This window comes from Lacerta agilis, chromosome 1, assembly GCF_009819535.1.
Source record: "Lacerta agilis isolate rLacAgi1 chromosome 1, rLacAgi1.pri, whole genome shotgun sequence".
NCBI classification, from domain to species: domain Eukaryota; kingdom Metazoa; phylum Chordata; class Lepidosauria; order Squamata; family Lacertidae; genus Lacerta; species Lacerta agilis.
The window spans coordinates 52671520-52689522 of record NC_046312.1 but is presented as its reverse complement, the minus strand read 5'-3'; the positions used below and the strand labels follow the sequence as shown (position 1 = coordinate 52689522).

Below are 18003 nucleotides of genomic sequence, written 5' to 3'. Positions count from 1 at the left end.
CTACTCCTTTGACAAACACAATTGACCACATCCACATGCAGTTACAAGGAGATTTGGTCGTGGCACACCAGCTTCATTTTAGTAAATGAATAAATGCAACATTCCATTGATGTCATCTACAGGAATAACCAAATGACCTGATAACCAAAGCAGCTATTCTTTACCTCTTTTGAAGTTCTATGCTATGAAGGGCCAGACATCATTGCAGCAGAACTGAAAGATTATCATTTAATATAGCCACATAAATTTGGTGGCTTCCCTATAAGGTATCAGAGCAGTACAGGAATGTACCTTTCACTTTAATTAATGGTATGTCAAGCATTTCTAATCTAAAACCTCATTTTTCTCCCCAAAGGGATACTAAATCCGCTGTTTTAAATTGCATTTACCTGCAGTTTGGTGTCCAAGTTGTCAGCGCCTGTACGATTTATTTTTTTCCTTAAACACTGTACAAATTACCTAGCCATTTTAAAATTATATAGCAGCAGGAAGCAAAGTTGCTGGGTTTTTTTTTTCTTTTTTTTAATGATTCAGGGTGCTTTATTTCAAGCTCACTTACAGGTACACTAGAAACAACTACATTTTTTCAAAAATGAAATTTAACAAGCAACACTTAAGAGTGAGAAAAATGCTCGCTAGACTAAACTTGATCACACTTTGCTCTCCTTTTTTATTTTCTACTTAGAGGTGAGGAAAGAAGGAAAGGCAAAGTGTGAAAAACAACTGTGGGGATTGGGAAAGTCGATCCAATCCCAAGAGGGCCGACTAAATGTCTGCATGCTCTCATTTAAAACTTGCCAATGCTGTATCTCAACGGTGCGTGGGATTGCAATGAAAGTCTGTTTGTGCAGTTAAAGAAAAACCCAAGTTCTTTGAGGAGTGTGATATTAATTTCATGGCATGTGGAAATATTTCTTTTCCATCAACATCATGATTTGTACAAGCTACTCTGTTTTCTTCACTAGTTGCTTTTTTGCAGTATTAATCAACAGGGACACATACATTCAAGTACTGTATATTCTGGCGTATAAGACTACTCTTTAATCCAGGAAAATCTTCTCAAAAGTCGGGGGTTGTCTTATACGCTGGGTGGAGAATCTGCAGTGGAGTATATATCAAACTCTATATTTTAACTGGAAAAGTTGGGGGTCGTCTTATACGTCCAGTCATCTTATATGCCGGAAAATACGGTACATGTGGTGCTCTCAGTTAATGTTGGACCTCAGCTATCACACAAGTTGCTTAAAAGTTGAGGATAATCATGCTTTGATTTTTTTTTAACCCCACCATCAATATTTCCCTAAATCCATGCTTGATGTACAGCTTATAAATGCGACACAACATAGGTTTGTCACAAGTGTCTCTCTTTATTAGCCAATGCAACATCAAAAATGCCCAAGATATCCCTACATCAAATTGCTTCTCCCTCTCTCTCTGTTATTTATGACTAAATACATTAATGCAAAATAAATAAATGTCCACCCTTCTTAATTCTTTCTCAAGGCTTGGATAAATGATTGCAAATGAAAAATGAAAAGAACCCATGATCTTGTCTAAAAATATATATCAGTGATCCCCATATGGGACAGCTGCATATTCCTACATTGTAGGGGGTTAATATATAGCCAAGTAAAGCCTTTTCAGGGAGATTTGTATAATTTTGCATTTATGAAGTGACATTTATGAAGAGATTTTACTTTCTTGGGCTCTGTGATCACTGCAGATGGTGACAACAGTCACAAAATTAAAAGATGTCTGCTTCTTGGGAGAAAAGCGATGACAAGCCTAGACAGCATCTTAAAAAGCAGAGACATCACCTTGCTGATAAAGGTCCATATAGTTAAAGCTATGGTTTTCCCAGTAGTGTTGTATGGAAGTGAGAGCCAGACCATAAAGAAGGCTGATCACCAAAGAATTGATGCCTTTGAATTATGGTGCTGGAAGAGACTCTTGAGAGTCCCATGAACTGCAAGAAGATCAAACTTATCCATTCTTAAGGAAATCAGTCCTAAGTGCTCACTGGAAGGACAGATCCTGAAGTTGAGGCACCAATGCTTTGGCCACCTTATGAGAAGAGAAGAATCCCTGCAAAAGACCCTGATGTTGGGAAAGATGGAGGGGCACAAGGAGAAGGGGATGACAGAGGATGAGATGGTTGGACAGTGTTCTTGAAGCGACTAGCATGAATTTGGCCAAACTGTGGGAGGCAGTAGAAGACTGCCTGGCGTGCTCTGGTCCATGGGGTCATGAAGAGTCGGACACAACTAAATGACTAAACAACAACAACAAATATTTACCTCCCCCAATTTCCCTACTCCAAACAAGGCAATTGTGTACTCTTTGTTCGGGTATATGATAGCGGTACATCTGAAAAAGTAATGATTAAGTCTTTCAACATATTAATAACAAAGCAAATCAAAACAAAAATACTAACATCCTCCCCTCACCCTGCTATGCAATGGGCAGAAAACTTTAGTTCAGCTTCATAGATTTAACTCAAACATGAATTAGCAATACGTAGTAGAAAAGCAGGGGGGAAAGAGTCACCCATTATGCTCAAAGCTTAATCTTAATAGGGTCTGACTATACATCAAATGAGTTATAACAATATGCATAAAGCCATCAGTACTGTATTAAAATCTGGGAACTGCAATCCTTGATGTTTTGATTCCTTTTTTATTCATATAAAGGGAAGAATAAGTGAACAGATTTTCCTCCATTTTACATATAGTGACAGACTGCAAAATCTGTCTGGAAAAGTTACAGGTGGGTAGCCGTGTTGGTCTGCCATAGTCAAAACAAAATCGAAAATTCTTTCCAGTAGCACCTTAGAGACCAACTGAGTTTGTTCCTGGTATGAGCTTTCGTGTGCATGCACACTTCTTCAGATACACTGAAACAGAAGTCACCAGATCCTTAAATATAGTGGGGGAGTGGGGAGGGGTATTACTCAGAAGGGTGGTGGGAATGGGTGATAGGCTGATAAGTGTGGAAAACCTGTTGACGACTCTAAACGGCTGCAATTAGTCTTGCAGGGAAAGGCAAGGGGTGAGATGGCTAAAGATGGCTTTGTTATGTATAATGAGATAAGAATCCAATGTCTTTGTTCAAACCAGGTTTCTCCATGGTTTTAAGTTTGGTGATTAGTTGCAATTCAGCCACTTCTCTTTCCAGTCTATTTCTGAAATTTCTTTGTATTAAGACAGCTACTTTGAGATCTTTTATAGAATGTCCTGGGAGATTGAAGTGTTCTCCTACTGGTTTCTCTGTCTTGTGATTCCTGATATCAGATTTATGTCCATTTATCCTTTGGCGTAGGGTTTGGCCTGTTTGTCCAATATAGAGAGCTGAAGGGCACCTGTTTGTCCAATATAGAGAGCTGAAGGGCCCTTCAGCTCTCTATATTGGACAAACAGGCCAAACCCTACGCCAAAGGATAAATGGACATAAATCTGATATCAGGAATCACAAGACAGAGAAACCAGTAGGAGAACACTTCAATCTCCCAGGACATTCTATAAAAGATCTCAAAGTAGCTGTCTTAATACAAAGAAATTTCAGAAATAGACTGGAAAGAGAAGTGGCTGAATTGCAACTAATCACCAAACTTAAAACCATGGAGAAACCTGGTTTGAACAAAGACATTGGATTCTTATCTCATTATACATAACAAAGCCATCTTTAGCCATCTCACCCCTTGCCTTTCCCTGCAAGACTAATTGCAGCCGTTTAGAGTCGTCAACAGGTTTTCCACACTTATCAGCCTATCACCCATTCCCACCACCCTTCTGAGTAATACCCCTCCCCACTCCCCCACTATATTTAAGGATCTGGTGACTTCTGTTTCAGTGTATCTGAAGAAGTGTGCATGCACACGAAAGCTCATACCAGGAACAAACTCAGTTGGTCTCTAAGGTGCTACTAGAAAGAATTTTCGATTTTGTTCTGTCTGGAAAAGTTAAGGAAGCATTTTACCAAACTATATCTTAGGAATATGAATGATTGTAGGTGTGAAGGAACGAAACTGCTCCACCGTTTTATTTTCCCTCCTTTATTACAAGAACACTCTTTCTTTTCCCTTCTTTCCTTTTCGTTAAAAAATATGAGTCTGTTCCAAGTTAACAGAAGAAAAAAAATATGCAGCCCAGCAACTTGGTAGTTAAGGAAATATGTATCCTCAAGATTTAAGGGACAGAAATCGAGCAGGCTGAAAAAATGGAAACTTATCCACGAGTGTACTCCCCTTCTAACTGACCATGAGGTTCAGAGGGAGAGTGGTAATAATGTGTATAAGGAGACAGCTGAAACACTGTATGACCATAGTGGAAGAGACAGAGAAAGGAAGTATCTGTGTGAATGCTGAAACGATGGTGGTGGGGAAACAAATTGAAACATTGTGGAAGTATGTCAGTTTGCATTTCTTAGTACTGTACATAAAGGATTGATCCAACGTATAGAGATCTTTCCCATTCTACTTAATTCAAGAGAAGCTTCTCTGTGTGAAAGAAACAAGCAGAAGGTTTGTGATGTTTGGGTTGCTCCATCAGAGAAGCTGAGTACAGTGGTACCTCGGGTTACAAACACCTTGGGTTACAAACACTTCAGGTTAAAGACTCCGCTAACCTGGAAGTAGTATCTCAGGTTAAGAACTTTACCTCAGGATGAGAACAGAAATTGTGCAGTGGCAGCATGGCGGCAGCGGGAGGCCCCATTAGCTAAAGTGGTACCTCAGGTTTCAGGTTAAGAATGGACATCCGGAATGAATTAAGTTCGTAACCAGAGGTCCCACACTGTACAGCTGGTTTAAACTGGTTCTGTTATCTTTTCTGTCAAGGTCATGCTAACTATAATAACAGGCCAGAAGGAGCCTGGGTTTCACTTTCTCTTTCTGTCTCTCTTTCCTTCTGGTGTGGTGTTCTGTATATGGTTTGCTTAGTGTTAAAGTTTTAGACTTATTATAAGTTATCATAAGTTTAAGTTAGGTCTGCTGCAACTGGATTTCTTATGGACAGTGACAATCCTGGATGTATTGGATTTGTGACCATTGTGCCCATTTGCCTTCAGTAGCAGTAAAGCTCTGCTGGATGAAATACAATTGCCTCTGGTCTATTTTTTGGGAATCCTGCAATGTGTTTAAATTTTTACCCTGCTAACCATACAGTGAGGTTCTGCTCTGGATCAATGTTGAGCAGGATTTCAATTACAAAGTAAGGTAGCAGAGTGGAAGCACTGCACAAGGAAGAAGCCGGGAAAGAAGGCTGCAAATGGAACTGGAAGCTCAGCTCTGAGAAAGAATTCTGGGCATTGTAGCTTACTGCTCACAGTAACGATACCTAGAAACACTTAACATACTACAGTGGCCCTGGTGAAGTAAACAAAGCCTGGAAACAATGCCTTATGAGGAACGGCTTAGGGAGCTGGGTATGTTTAGCCTGGAGAAGAGAAGGTTAAGGGGTGATATGATAGCCATGTTCAAATATATAAAAGGATGTCATATAGAGGAGGGTGAAAGGTTGTTTTCTGCTGCTCCAGAGAAGCGGACACGGGGCAATGGATTCAAACTACAAGAAAGAAGATTCCACCTAAACATTAGGAAGAACTTCCTGACAGTGAGAGCTGTTCGGCAGTGGAATTTGCTACCAAGGAGTGTGGTGGAGTCTCCTTCTTTGGAGGTCTTTAAGCAGAGGCTTGACAGTCATCTGTCAGGAATGCTTTGATGGTGTTTCCTGCTTGGCAGGGGGTTGGACTGGATGGCCCTTGTGGTCTCTTCCAACTCTATGATTCTAAGTGGCACAGGGATTGCTGGTTTGCTTGCCTGCCTTAAGAATATAACAAAGAGCCTGATGGCTAAGGGCAAAGGCCCATCTAGCCCAACACTGTGTTATCACAGTGGCAACCAGATGCCCATAGGAAGCCCACAACCAGAAGCTGAGCACAGCAGCACTGTCCTCACCTGTAATTCCATGCAACTGGAATTTGGAGACACACTGCCTCCAACCCCAATCCATCTTAAAGGGCAGGTTGCAGTCTTTGCCATCACAGCAGGCCTAAACGTTTTGCTTTCTTTAATAATAAAAAAAAAGTATTCCTCAATTTTATTGAACCTCATAAATAAAATGTTATTCATATTATGTGCATGGGGAATATGTTAATTGAGAAAGAATATGTTAATTGAGAAAGAATATGTGATTTTGCAGGATCAAATAACTGTACTTAAAAAAATAAACCAAAGTCTTACAATTAAACATATCAGTCAGTGAAATTAATTGATCCATGTATAACTCAGGTTAAAACAGGCCTTTTAAAATCAGCTTTAAATAAGATCTATCAAACGTGAGAAGGTATTCATTGGCTAACGTATTATTCCCTTGATAAAGGAAATATTGTAAAGTTGATTTTTGAAGTAATGAATTGCTTGTGATTTAGGTGGAAGTTATACCACTGAAAATTTAAATTACATTGAGACATTAATTTTAGTAAATGAATTAGGAAATAAAGTAAATGAAAGATAGTTAATTTGACTGAAGTAATGTGAACAGTGTGAGAAATTTAACAGTTGAAGTTTCCCTTCTTATTATTCACAGAAATGTGTGTCTTCTGCCACTCTACAGCATCTATTCATGACATCCACATATTTAACCACCCATGGATAGCATGAGAGATCTCATATTTTCCTCACATTACTTGTGCACTGTGTGTAATTCTCATCTCTGAGAAAGCTCTCTAGTTAGTTAGTTAGTTAGTTAGTTAGTTTATTAAATTTCTATACTGCCCTTCATCCAAGGATCACAGGGCAGTTTACAATATAAAAACACGAAATTGCACAAACAAATACAATACCCCCAACCTACAGTATTTTATTTATTAAATTTATACTCGGGCAGGAAAATGACTTCTGAAGGGCTGGCAGTTTATGTATAATTATGCATAATAATTATGCCAATATATGTTGAACAATTTCCAAAAATAAATAAATGGGAGGGAGGGAAAACTTGAGCATAATAAAAGCAAACAAAGTGATACTTGAGATAACTATGAAGATTTTGACAGAGAAACCGCAGTATATGAAACACTGTGGTGTGCTGCACCCTGCTGTCACAGCACAGAGTCCAGTCCCTCAAGATGCTGCACATAAATGAAGTTCTATCCAAGTTTTATTCACCCTGCCCCCTTACAATCCCATTATTATTATTCCACAGTGCTTTATACAACTTTAGGCATGACCATCATATAAGTACTTTTGTCACCATTTGCCTGGATCAAAGCAGAATCCAGAATAGTGTGATCTACCAGTTTCTTTCACTTCCTTGGCTTGGCCTGATGGCCCAATTTTAATTTTTTTGAACACAGCAATTTTGCAAAGGATCAATTTTCCCAAAACGGATGTATGAAAAATGAAAATGCAACAAATATCTCAGCAATCAAGTTCTTCCAATATCCAAACACATCTTCCACTTAGTCCTCACATAGGGCACATGGGGATTTACAGAGAAGGTGCACAGGATGGGACACAGGAGCAGCCCCCCCTGTCCCCACTCTCACGCCACACATGTCCTTATGTTGAAGATGAAAGCTGAATCAACTGAAAAGGGCACTTTATGGGGTAGAGAGTGTTTCAGTTAATTGATGGGAAATTCATGATAGCTGGTGGGGAAGCTGCCTTAGGTCCCTGTCAGAGAAAAAAGACAAGGTACAGTGGTACCTCAGGTTACATACACTTCAGGTTACATACTCCGCTAACCCAGAAATAACACTTCACATTAAGAACTTTGCTTCAGGATAAGAATAGAAATCATGCTCCGGCGGCGCAGTGGCAGCGGGAGGTCCCATTAGCTAAAGTGGTGCTTCAGGTCAAGAACAGTTTCAGGTTAAGAACAGACCTCCGGAACAAATTAAGTACTTAACCAGAGGTACCACTCTATAAACAGATAAATAATAATAATGATTTCTCCACTACTTTATAGGTTTTTAAAAATGCACAAGTCAGAAACACCTAGCACGTCATTTATGGTTTTGGTGCCATAGATTCAACCCTAACTCTGTTTAGGATCACTGCACAGACTGATCAGAAGGTATTCGAGCTCCAAAAGGCCATTCAAGAGTTAATTTTACAGCCAAAGCCAACTCATTAGCTCACATGGTGTGGAAACACTGTTGGAAAAGCTTCCATAAACCATCTGAGAACACTGAACAAAATGCTCTTTAATAATCGTGAATGAAATAGAATCTTTGATTCTCCGTTAATTACCTGTTTGACCCACCGGAATTATCTGCAATTTAACAGCATGGCAGGTAACAACTGGAGAGTCCTAAATGCCTGCCAGAAAGATTGTTTTCTTCTTAACAGACAGACAGACAGACAGACACAGTCCTCAGTACTATAAGCAGTGCTTTTTTGGGAGGGGTACACATACTCCTAAACATTTTGTGAATCTTTGTACTTTTTCCATTTACTGTATTTACTTTTTCCGATTTAAACTATTAAATGGTGATTTTCTTGAGTCAAAATGAGAGTACCCCTAAAATCTTTTTTTAAAAGCACTGACTATACGTACTGATGGTTTTCATAGGACAGGGTTATAGAATGGAAAATACAATTCCCATTCTTTTATACCATGTTGTACAGGATATTAAAGTGTTATGACTATCCTTGCATCCCAGTTAATCTATGGATTTTAATAGCTAACTGTATCCATATTACTGACCTCTAGAAGATGGTTTGCAACATGCTACTGAAATGATGCAAGTGTTAAACAAATGCTAAGTGTTTAGGACAAACTCTCCAGGGAACCTAAGATGTCACTTTTAGTCAACACTGCATGGTTTTACAGCAATGCAAAAGGTGAAAGAGTCTAATAAAAGACTGGAAGAAGCTTATACACTGCCAGGCAGCTTTGAAGAGGTAAATAATTAAAGCTCCAAAGGAAATATGTGTGTGTGTGTGTGTGTGTGTGTGTGTGTGTGTGTGTGTGTGTATCAGTTTGGAGGGCTATCAGAGGTCTAGCATATATATGATGGACAAAAGATTAAAGATAGGATGAACACAGATGCTCAGTGGAATACAACCTCCCATGTGTTAAAACAGGGATCACCAATGTGGTGCCCATGAGCACCCGTGCACCCATATTGGCCTTCTCTGGCACCCACAGGGTCCCTTCCTGCTGTGGAAATTAAGGTTGAATGAAGTGCTCTGTTGCAATCCGTAGAAGACGTTGTGCTGTGTGTTTGGATGTGTATGTGTATGCATACACAAAGTGCCCAGTCCCTTATTTGCCCCCCCCAAAAAAAAAAACTGGCAACACCTGTGTTAAAAGAAAATGTGAAGGATCAGCCTGCTTCCCTTCCACTACACCTGCCCCTACTGGCTGCACATTTGGCAATGATGAAAAGGAGGTGTACATGTACAGTAATGTATTGTGCAAAGTGCCTCCACTGTAGGGGGAATCCTGGGCTAACATGTTTGTTGGGATGTGTGTAGGGCCCTTTCTCAGCTCACAGAGGTGTAGCCAGTGGAAGTGCTGGAAGCAGGCCTCCCACCCCAAGTATTCTATGGTTTCCATTGTTCTACTCCTTGTTACCTATGAAGTGAAGCACTGTTCCTCATGCACTAATGTTTTGTTGCTTCACCCTGTTTGTTCAAGAAAGGAGTTGGCTAATATTTTCACATAATCTTAAAAGTTTATTCAAACTATAATGCTATTGTTTCAAAGGCTGAGTAAAATAACATCAACAATCTCCTCCTCCTCCTCTAACTGGAGGTTTTTTTTTTCTTCTTCTTCTCTCTCTCTCTCTCCTAGGACAAATGCCTGACTCTTTGAAAAGAAGATTACATTGCTTTTTTGCCTGAGAATTCCTCCATTATGCGGCTTTAAAGCTCAGTTTTAAAGCCTGAAAATCCATCTATTGTGTGCAATTTCACACCTTGAAATTAAGATTAGTCATATATATGTGAACCCAACACAGCTCCCTCATCACACAGATTATTCAGAACTATAACCTCGGAGATATAACTACAATTTCTGTTTTAAAATAAACAAATCCCTCAATCCCAGCATTATAATATGAACATTATGGGGTTAAATTTAGAACCTGTCATCATCATCTAGAGCACTGTGCCTTCCAAGCAGAGGGCCTTTTCAGTAGTGACTCCCACCCTGTGGAACGTCCTCCCATCAGATGTCAAGGAAATAAACAACTATCCGACTTTTAGAAGACATATGAAGGCAGCCCTATTTAGGGAAGTTTTTAATGTTTGAAGTTTTATTCTGTTTTTAATGTTCTGTTGAAAGCCACCCAGAGTGGCTGGGGAAACCCAGCCAGATGGATGGGGTAGAAATAAATTATTATTATTATTATTATTATTATTATTATTATTATTATTATTATTATTATTACAATACCCAGTACCAGTACCAGTCAATGGTCAGGGATTGACTCTTTCAAAACATATAGACCAACACCTAGAATATAAATATGACATTTTAAACTTAAAATATGAAAACTTTGGACCAAAAACAGCGAAGACAAACTATTCCTCAAAGCTACTGTGTGATACTCTATAGCAGATGTTGAAGGATACACATCCCACCAGCCCCAGCCAACATGGCCAATGTTCAGGGATGACCAGTCTTGCCCAGTATGATAAAAACAACAACACTGCTTTTACTTAATGTATTCCATTAGCCAGAATTAGGTGAAATAAAGGTTTCATGAAAAAGTAATTCCATGAAAGAGTAATTTCTATGCAGCTTTTACTGAGCCCACTACCTTCTAGAGGAATGCAGCACCAAGCCCTTTTAAATAGGCTATCTTCCTGCTGGAGACAACAGCACAATCAATTTGATATTGTGCGGCTGATTTACTGAGTTAATATATTCACATATTTTACATATATACATATGCAAAGCCATACATACAATGCAGCAGAGATTGGAATTAGGGCCTCGGGAGGGGAGAGGAATCACTTACCTACTGAGTCACCACAGTCCAGCATTGTTCCAGGTTAGTCATATGTAACCCATTAATTTAAAATATAATTATGCTCCACTACTAAGTACATATGCACAGAACCTTACACAGCCAAGGAGATATTTTCAAAGCTTTCTCCTCTGCAGAAACATCTGCAGTACCTATTTTTAAACCGAGGACCTAGCATTATGTCTTCACTGAAATTAAGCTAATCTCGGCACACTGAACCAAAAGAGCATATTTCTAATTAGTAGTGCTGCATAAGGAAAGAAAGAGAATTCCATTCAAGTCCCAAGGTAGAATCCAAATCTCCAACCGATGTGTCTAATGTTTGCTGTGAGTGATTGACAAATGGATGTTTCAAGAAAATGAGCCAATTAGTCCAAAGCTTTAGTTACTGTAGCTGCTGTGGACCATAAAATGCAGGTTCATCTATTTTATATATATATATGTCATAGAATGATGTATGCATTGAGGAGATGGGAGGTAAGTGGGAAGATGCCTGGGCAACATTAAAAATTCCATCCCCTTGCCATGGACCTTGATGCTCAGGAACTACTTAAAGGGAAGAGTCAGTTGGCCTACAGATTACTACTGTTTTCACAACAGCTGCCTGCTTAAAAGAAGAAGAAGGGCTACAGGAAATAACCAGATGACTGCCAAACAAATACTGCAAGGAACCTGGAAATACAGAATGGAATCTAACCCAGACACTATTAAACATGTGGAATCAGCTGCAAAGCTGCATGCAGTAAAAGGAAATAGGAAAATAGAGTCAACGACGAGCTCTTAACCAATGGGAAGGGGAATACAATGTTTATCATTTTGTACTCTCTGCTAGAAGGAGACAGCAAGATGTCTTAACTAGAATATCATATTTAATAAGAATAATTTACAATCCCAACAGGTTTCTGCTCTTTTCTGGTGCTACCCCAATTTCCTGGACTTGATGTCTTCAGTTACAGGTAGGTAGCCGTGTTGGTCTGCCATAGTCAAAATAAAATAAAAAATAAAAATATTCCTTCCAGTAGCAATTTATTATAGCTGGCTTTGCCTGGTTAGGAAATCTTCATTCGCATACACTTCTCAACCAAAATTAGTAAAGCTGAAAAATGGCCATGAAAATCACCATTTTGTGAATAACCAATAAGCATCAGGACACACAATTTGATATCAGTCTCCATGAGGTGCCTCAGGGTAGACAGTGTTTTTATAACCCATTACACTATCTTAAACTTGTACATCCTTATCAAGGTTTTGCCGTTTCCATAAATTGGTTCAGAAATGTTTTATCTGAAGAACCAACGTCCCATACTACCAGGCTTACAATCAGCAACCATTTATAATGAATCTATATTAATAGCTCAGGTTTTTTGCCTTAAAATTATACCCTATAATAAAATTCAGTAAGTTTCCTAGAGTCAATGCCACCCCATGACTGGTGCCGTCTTTATCTCTGCTTTCAACCTTTTGGGTTAATACACGTCAAATCCTACTGCCCAATTCCTACTTTTAGTCAATCTGAAGCCAAAGAGTTTAAACTAATAACCTATTAGTGAGACTTTGCAAAACAACCCCCTCCTCCACATCATCATTAGGGAGGTCATTTAGCCCCCCTTTTCAAGCTTATAGGGCGTTTCCTTTCAAACTGAATCTCCCCAGTCTCCCAAGTGCACAAATTCAGAATGATAGCCTCTATCTTGGAAATGTTCTGAAATTCACCATAAATGAAGCCTGCTTTCATCACACATTTCCCACTCAGAATTTTCAGCTATAGCAACCGCAGTTCTTGGCAAGGTGGCCAGATGGAAAAGAGGGTAAGGCTCCTGCACCTTTAATAACTGGGTAGTGCAGTGACTCACCAGACCAATCACAGTGCTGCTTAAAGCAGAGCTCTTTATTAGCCATGGTTTCTGGGACCATAATCATTCCGCAACTTAAAACAAACAGAAAGCAGCGGTTGGTGGTTGGCATAAGAGTTGGCAGGAAACAAGGGGTAACCAAACAAAGCTTTCAGATCCTTATACATAAAAGTCACGCTTCTTTTGTGAGCAAGTGGCTGGAAGTATAAAGGCAAGGGGGCTGTATCATGCTAGAGATGGAAGCACCAAGGCAGGTGTCTCAATGCTAGAGACAGATTTCCCCAAGCCTGCCTTGCTAGTGGACACCTGTGACCTGCCCCATGTTCTCTTATCAAGCTCAAGTCTCTGCTCCATTTCCAAGGTGATGCATTAAGGATAGGTATCATCTCTCTTTCTCTCTGGACACTAACAATTCACGAAGCACATTCTTGAATGGAAAGTAAATGGAAATAATACATTTCAAATAGTCGGGACAACCATGACTAAACCATCTCAGTATGAGAATGATCAAATTCTTCAGTTCTTCAAAGACACCTGACATCATTTAGGATCTCTTTCCTGGAATCCAGAAAACCAAGAAAATAGGGCTGGGTTTAAACAAAAAATGGGTTGGTAGATGGACAGAAGTCAGAGAAAGACATTTGTTAATTGAAATGTTGATATAAAACTACCATTGAAATGAAGAGAGATTCTGATTTTGGCCCACAGATTTGAGGTTTCCCACCCATCTAAATCAACATCAATAACTACAAGATTACCCTGTTATATTAAAGCTAAAAAGAACAAGCTGTACTGTCCCCAGAGTTATCCATGGAGAAATTAAATATTTATTAAGATTTACATGGATAACTCATATCTAAAATATTTGAAATGCTGGAGGAAAGAGTCCTTGTATCAATCAGTCTATATGCAGATCATTGTGAGACATCTACCACCATATGCATTTCAGATGCTCATTAAGAAGTTGAGGAACACAAAAAGAAAGCTGAGAACTGGCTGCTCAGCCTATAAGGAAGTTACCAGTGAAGATAGAGAAAAAGATAGGAAAGAAAGCAGGTCTTCTTAAGCAAGCAAAGTACCGGTAGCCTGGGTGGATAACTGCTAAGTACAACTTAAGTTTCTCTGATATGGGAAGGAAAACTTTGTATTGCTCTAAAAGGCAACAGACTTTTTACCTTTTGGATCTGAGCAAAGAGACAAATATCCTAATATGATGACAGGCTGTCCTAATTCTGTGATTTCACGGAAAGCTTTAACCAAGTACTGTAATTAATTTCTACAAACTAAGGTTTGATTTAAAATATTTTGAGGGGAGTGTTGTTGAAGCTGCAAAATAAAGTAATCATGCAATTATCTAAGATCTTAATTACAGAAGAGCTTCTCCTTAATGCCAAACGTTTGCGCACATATGTTAACACCTACTACTTGTTGTATGTAGGAGCAAAATAGCTTTCCCATAAGAACTGGGAGAGCGAATGCTGGTTGGAACTTTCCATTAACAAAGAGGCATCATCTAAGGTCATTGTTCACAACCAAAGCAGCATTATGAGAAGAACCCGGACAGCAGATCTACAGACTTTCATATTTACTGAAATAGTTTTTATTTCTTTATTTTCTCACATGTACATGTCACTGTTTACTCTCTCTTGGACCCAAAGCAGTATTCATGTGCTTCCCAGCAACCTCCTATCTAGGCACTGACCAGACCTATACCTGCTTGGCTTTAGCAAAGTGGAGGCTTTATATGCCATGGAATCCTGTTTATACCGGTAAGTATATTCCAAGTTGTGGAATTATTGGCATGCATTTAACTCAACCTGCATTGGCAAATATATTCTTTAGTCCACTTTCATTAGTTTTCTGGTGTTATGTGGTAAATATAGGAATCACACAAACTCTTCTCTATATGCTAGGGGTGGGAAAGCTGTGGCTTATAGGCCAGATCCAGCACAGCACAGATTCCAGCTTGGCCCATGAGACTGTTTACCTGCCCCACACCTGTCCAGGACAGGAGGTTAAGGTAGAGATCTGGCTGGGTTGGCAGTTGCCATGGGGAACGTGATTACGCAGCCAATCCCTGCAGAATGCAGAGGTGGAGTCACCTCACTGCCATCAGCTGATGGACAGAGAGTTCAACATTGCTGGATTAGCTAGGCAACAGTCACAATCAACAGGAAAATGATATTATTCTTGGATATTCAAGTGTCCCTGTGCAACAATATGTTTCCTGTTGATATATGTATTCATCTTGTTTCATTGGTAAGATGGCAACATAGTCAGTAGCGATTTGTGGGTTAGCTGTGGTAGCAACATACTGTATTTTTTAACACTGTAGTAGTAGATATGGGTACTTTGTTTACCTTGGCTGCTTGATAATCTGCTTCAGATAGTTCTGTCCAGATAATAACTTCTTGTTGAGCCTTACTGTTGCTCAGCCCAGCACAGAACAACCCAGACTATTTGGAGCTTTGTAGTGTGGCAGGTTTGTAGCCCACCAGGTCTATGAGCTATCTGTATAAGCAAGCTTGAGCTTGTGCCACCTAAAATAGTTGAGCTGTCCTCTCATAAACCATTGGCAAAAAGGCTATTCATTCATCAGCATGCTTATCTCTGGTCTAAATCTTTGTCTACATAAAAGATGCTCAAAAAAATATCAAATCAGTGGGGGAAAGGAATTAGCTATGAAGCAGTACACTTTAATGAGAGTGCTCACTATTGTTGATTAGTAGGCCAATGTCCCAAAGAAGTAATCCTTCTTTACTAGCATTAGAAACCAAGGCAACATGCAGAAAATAATCTCTCAGTTCTGAAGGGCTAAAGATGTTATCTATAATTTGCTGGCAATAATGAATTCTAAATCCTAACTTTCCTGAAGGCAACTCTTGCTCTCACCACTAGTCATCAGTATCTTCTTGCTAAAAATAACTCCGCAGCTCAGCTACAGTTTTCCATAGTTGTGCATCATTCTGCCTCCCTTTAATGTGCTCATTTAGTTGCGCTAAGTGATGGCAACTGGGAAGATTGCAAAGATGCCCATTATAAAAGCAAAACATCTATCAGATGACATTCCCCCCCCCTAAAGCAGTCATTAAACTGGATTACAACCACAGCAGTTCAGCCTTGGGCTGCTGAAAAGCAAATTGGACATTAATTGCTGCATTTGAGTGGTTTCTCCTGCACGATTATCTATAATAATATTACCATAAAGGCCTCGTAAAAGGTGCAATCCACTGTCTCCCACCTACTAAGAAAATAAACACTTTGCTCAGCAAGTAGCATCCAATTATAATGTGCCCAACACTTTATATAACCTCGAGGGTTTAAAAAGAAAGCAGTTGGTCTTTGTTGGCGAAGTTCAAGCCCCCTTGTCTGGTGGCTTCAATTTAAGCTGACCTAAGAAACACTGAAGTAGCCCCATCAATCTAATACTCCCATACTGTACACAGTCCTCTAGCCATGCATTGTCTCTCAGTGAATTGCTTGATGTGTCTCCTCTTTTATAGCCCACCATTCGATCACCTGGTTGGCTGTGATATACTGCTGATGTGTTGCCTAATGCCTATAATATGAGGAATGGAATAAAATGGGTGTGGTCTAACATACTTCAGAGAGTGATCCTCTCTAGAACATGTTACTGTACTGTGAAATTGCCCTATGATGTACAATCTGTATACTGTACCAAGTTTAAATTGCAGTGGGACCTTCAAACATGGTACAAACCAGCATTCCTGAGAGTGCAACATTCAAACACACAACAGGTGTCCTCTAAATGTGTGTATGTTTTCATATGTGTGAGTGGATGGCAATTTGGAAGCTGATAGTTAATGGCATGTTCAAGCAAGCGCTTCCCTGTTTTACCTTCTTCAATGTGCCCAATACTTTCTGTGGTGCTTTCATTTGAAACCTCCACTATTGACCACTGCCAGAGGCAATGCATGAGGTTTAATGGGCCAATGGACTGATCCAGTGCGGGAATATTTCTCCTCCTGTGCAGCATCCTGTGAGATTTCTCTATCTCACCAGCTGCTGCTGCAGTACAAATCATATTGTGTGTAATGGCATGTCTGCCTTGGGAATTTATGGGTATGCACTGCGGGCAATGGTGGCGATGACGACAGATCAGCCAGAATGCATACACGTTTCAAATTGCTGGAAATCCCCACTGGGTTGTACTGCAGGAAAAATGAGAAAGCCTGCTGGCTGCTGCCAGCCCACACACTGGATAATCTGTTTCTCTCTGCAATGAGCAAAGTAAAACAACACTAGGCAATGATGAAAAGAGGAAAAGGAACAGCCTTGAACTATCACTTTCCTCAGTGTTCCAGAGGATAGCTCTGTACCAGTGGAAACCAATCATCATTGTTTGAACTCTCATATGTTCTGGCAGAACAGCTGAGAAAGAAGGAGGGAGGGAGATTTTGGGGTGGGCAGAATTAGGGATGCCAAAGTTTCCTGTCATTATGTGACAGTGACAAGCAATTTATGAGCTCAAAGTTCAACATGGAATTATTACCCCTCCAGAAATAACACAGACACATGCATTTCACTAATTGCAGTTGTGCCGTGGCAAATTCATTTCATCTGCCATAACAGAAAAGCAAGCAGAATTCATCAGGCTTACTCATAGTTAGAAATAGGAGAGAAATTAGATGCAGTTTGCAGTTAAAGGTGAATCTGTAAAATTTACACTTTCCAAAACCACATGAGAACCAAAACAACACCATCCTTCGAAATGCACACATATCTGAATTTTGAAATATAGCTCCCCAATGAACCAGTGTCAGCACAAATGCATCTGTTGGGGGAAAGTATGCATAAAAATGAGTATATTAGTTGAAAATAACATAAAATGTGCATTATAGTAGGAGAAATCACTTGCAAAAATATGTACATTTGTCAAATGCTGATGGATTTTCACGTTCTTTTTTAAAAAAATAAAAAGTGCAAATTGATGCAGAAATGTGGAAAACTGAACTTAAGACAGGAAAAAAGAGAAACTGAGGGAACCAAAAGGGACAGCTCCTTCCATCCCTATTCATTGCACCTTTTCCAGGCAAAAGATTGCTCATGTGAGTTACATGCTGTATTCTATGAAGCTGCAAGGATATGTTATGCAACTGAACTGCTTGCTTTTTTAACAAGAGAGTAGAAGCTGTCTGGTTCTGCAGATTAC

General features: G+C 39.5%; 1 protein-coding gene across 5 annotated transcripts in view; it reads right to left on the bottom strand.

Moving 5' to 3' along the window:
- Positions 1-18003, bottom strand: part of LRRC4C (leucine rich repeat containing 4C) — a 593943-nt gene that overhangs the window by 28543 nt on the left and 547397 nt on the right. The window lies entirely within an intron of this gene.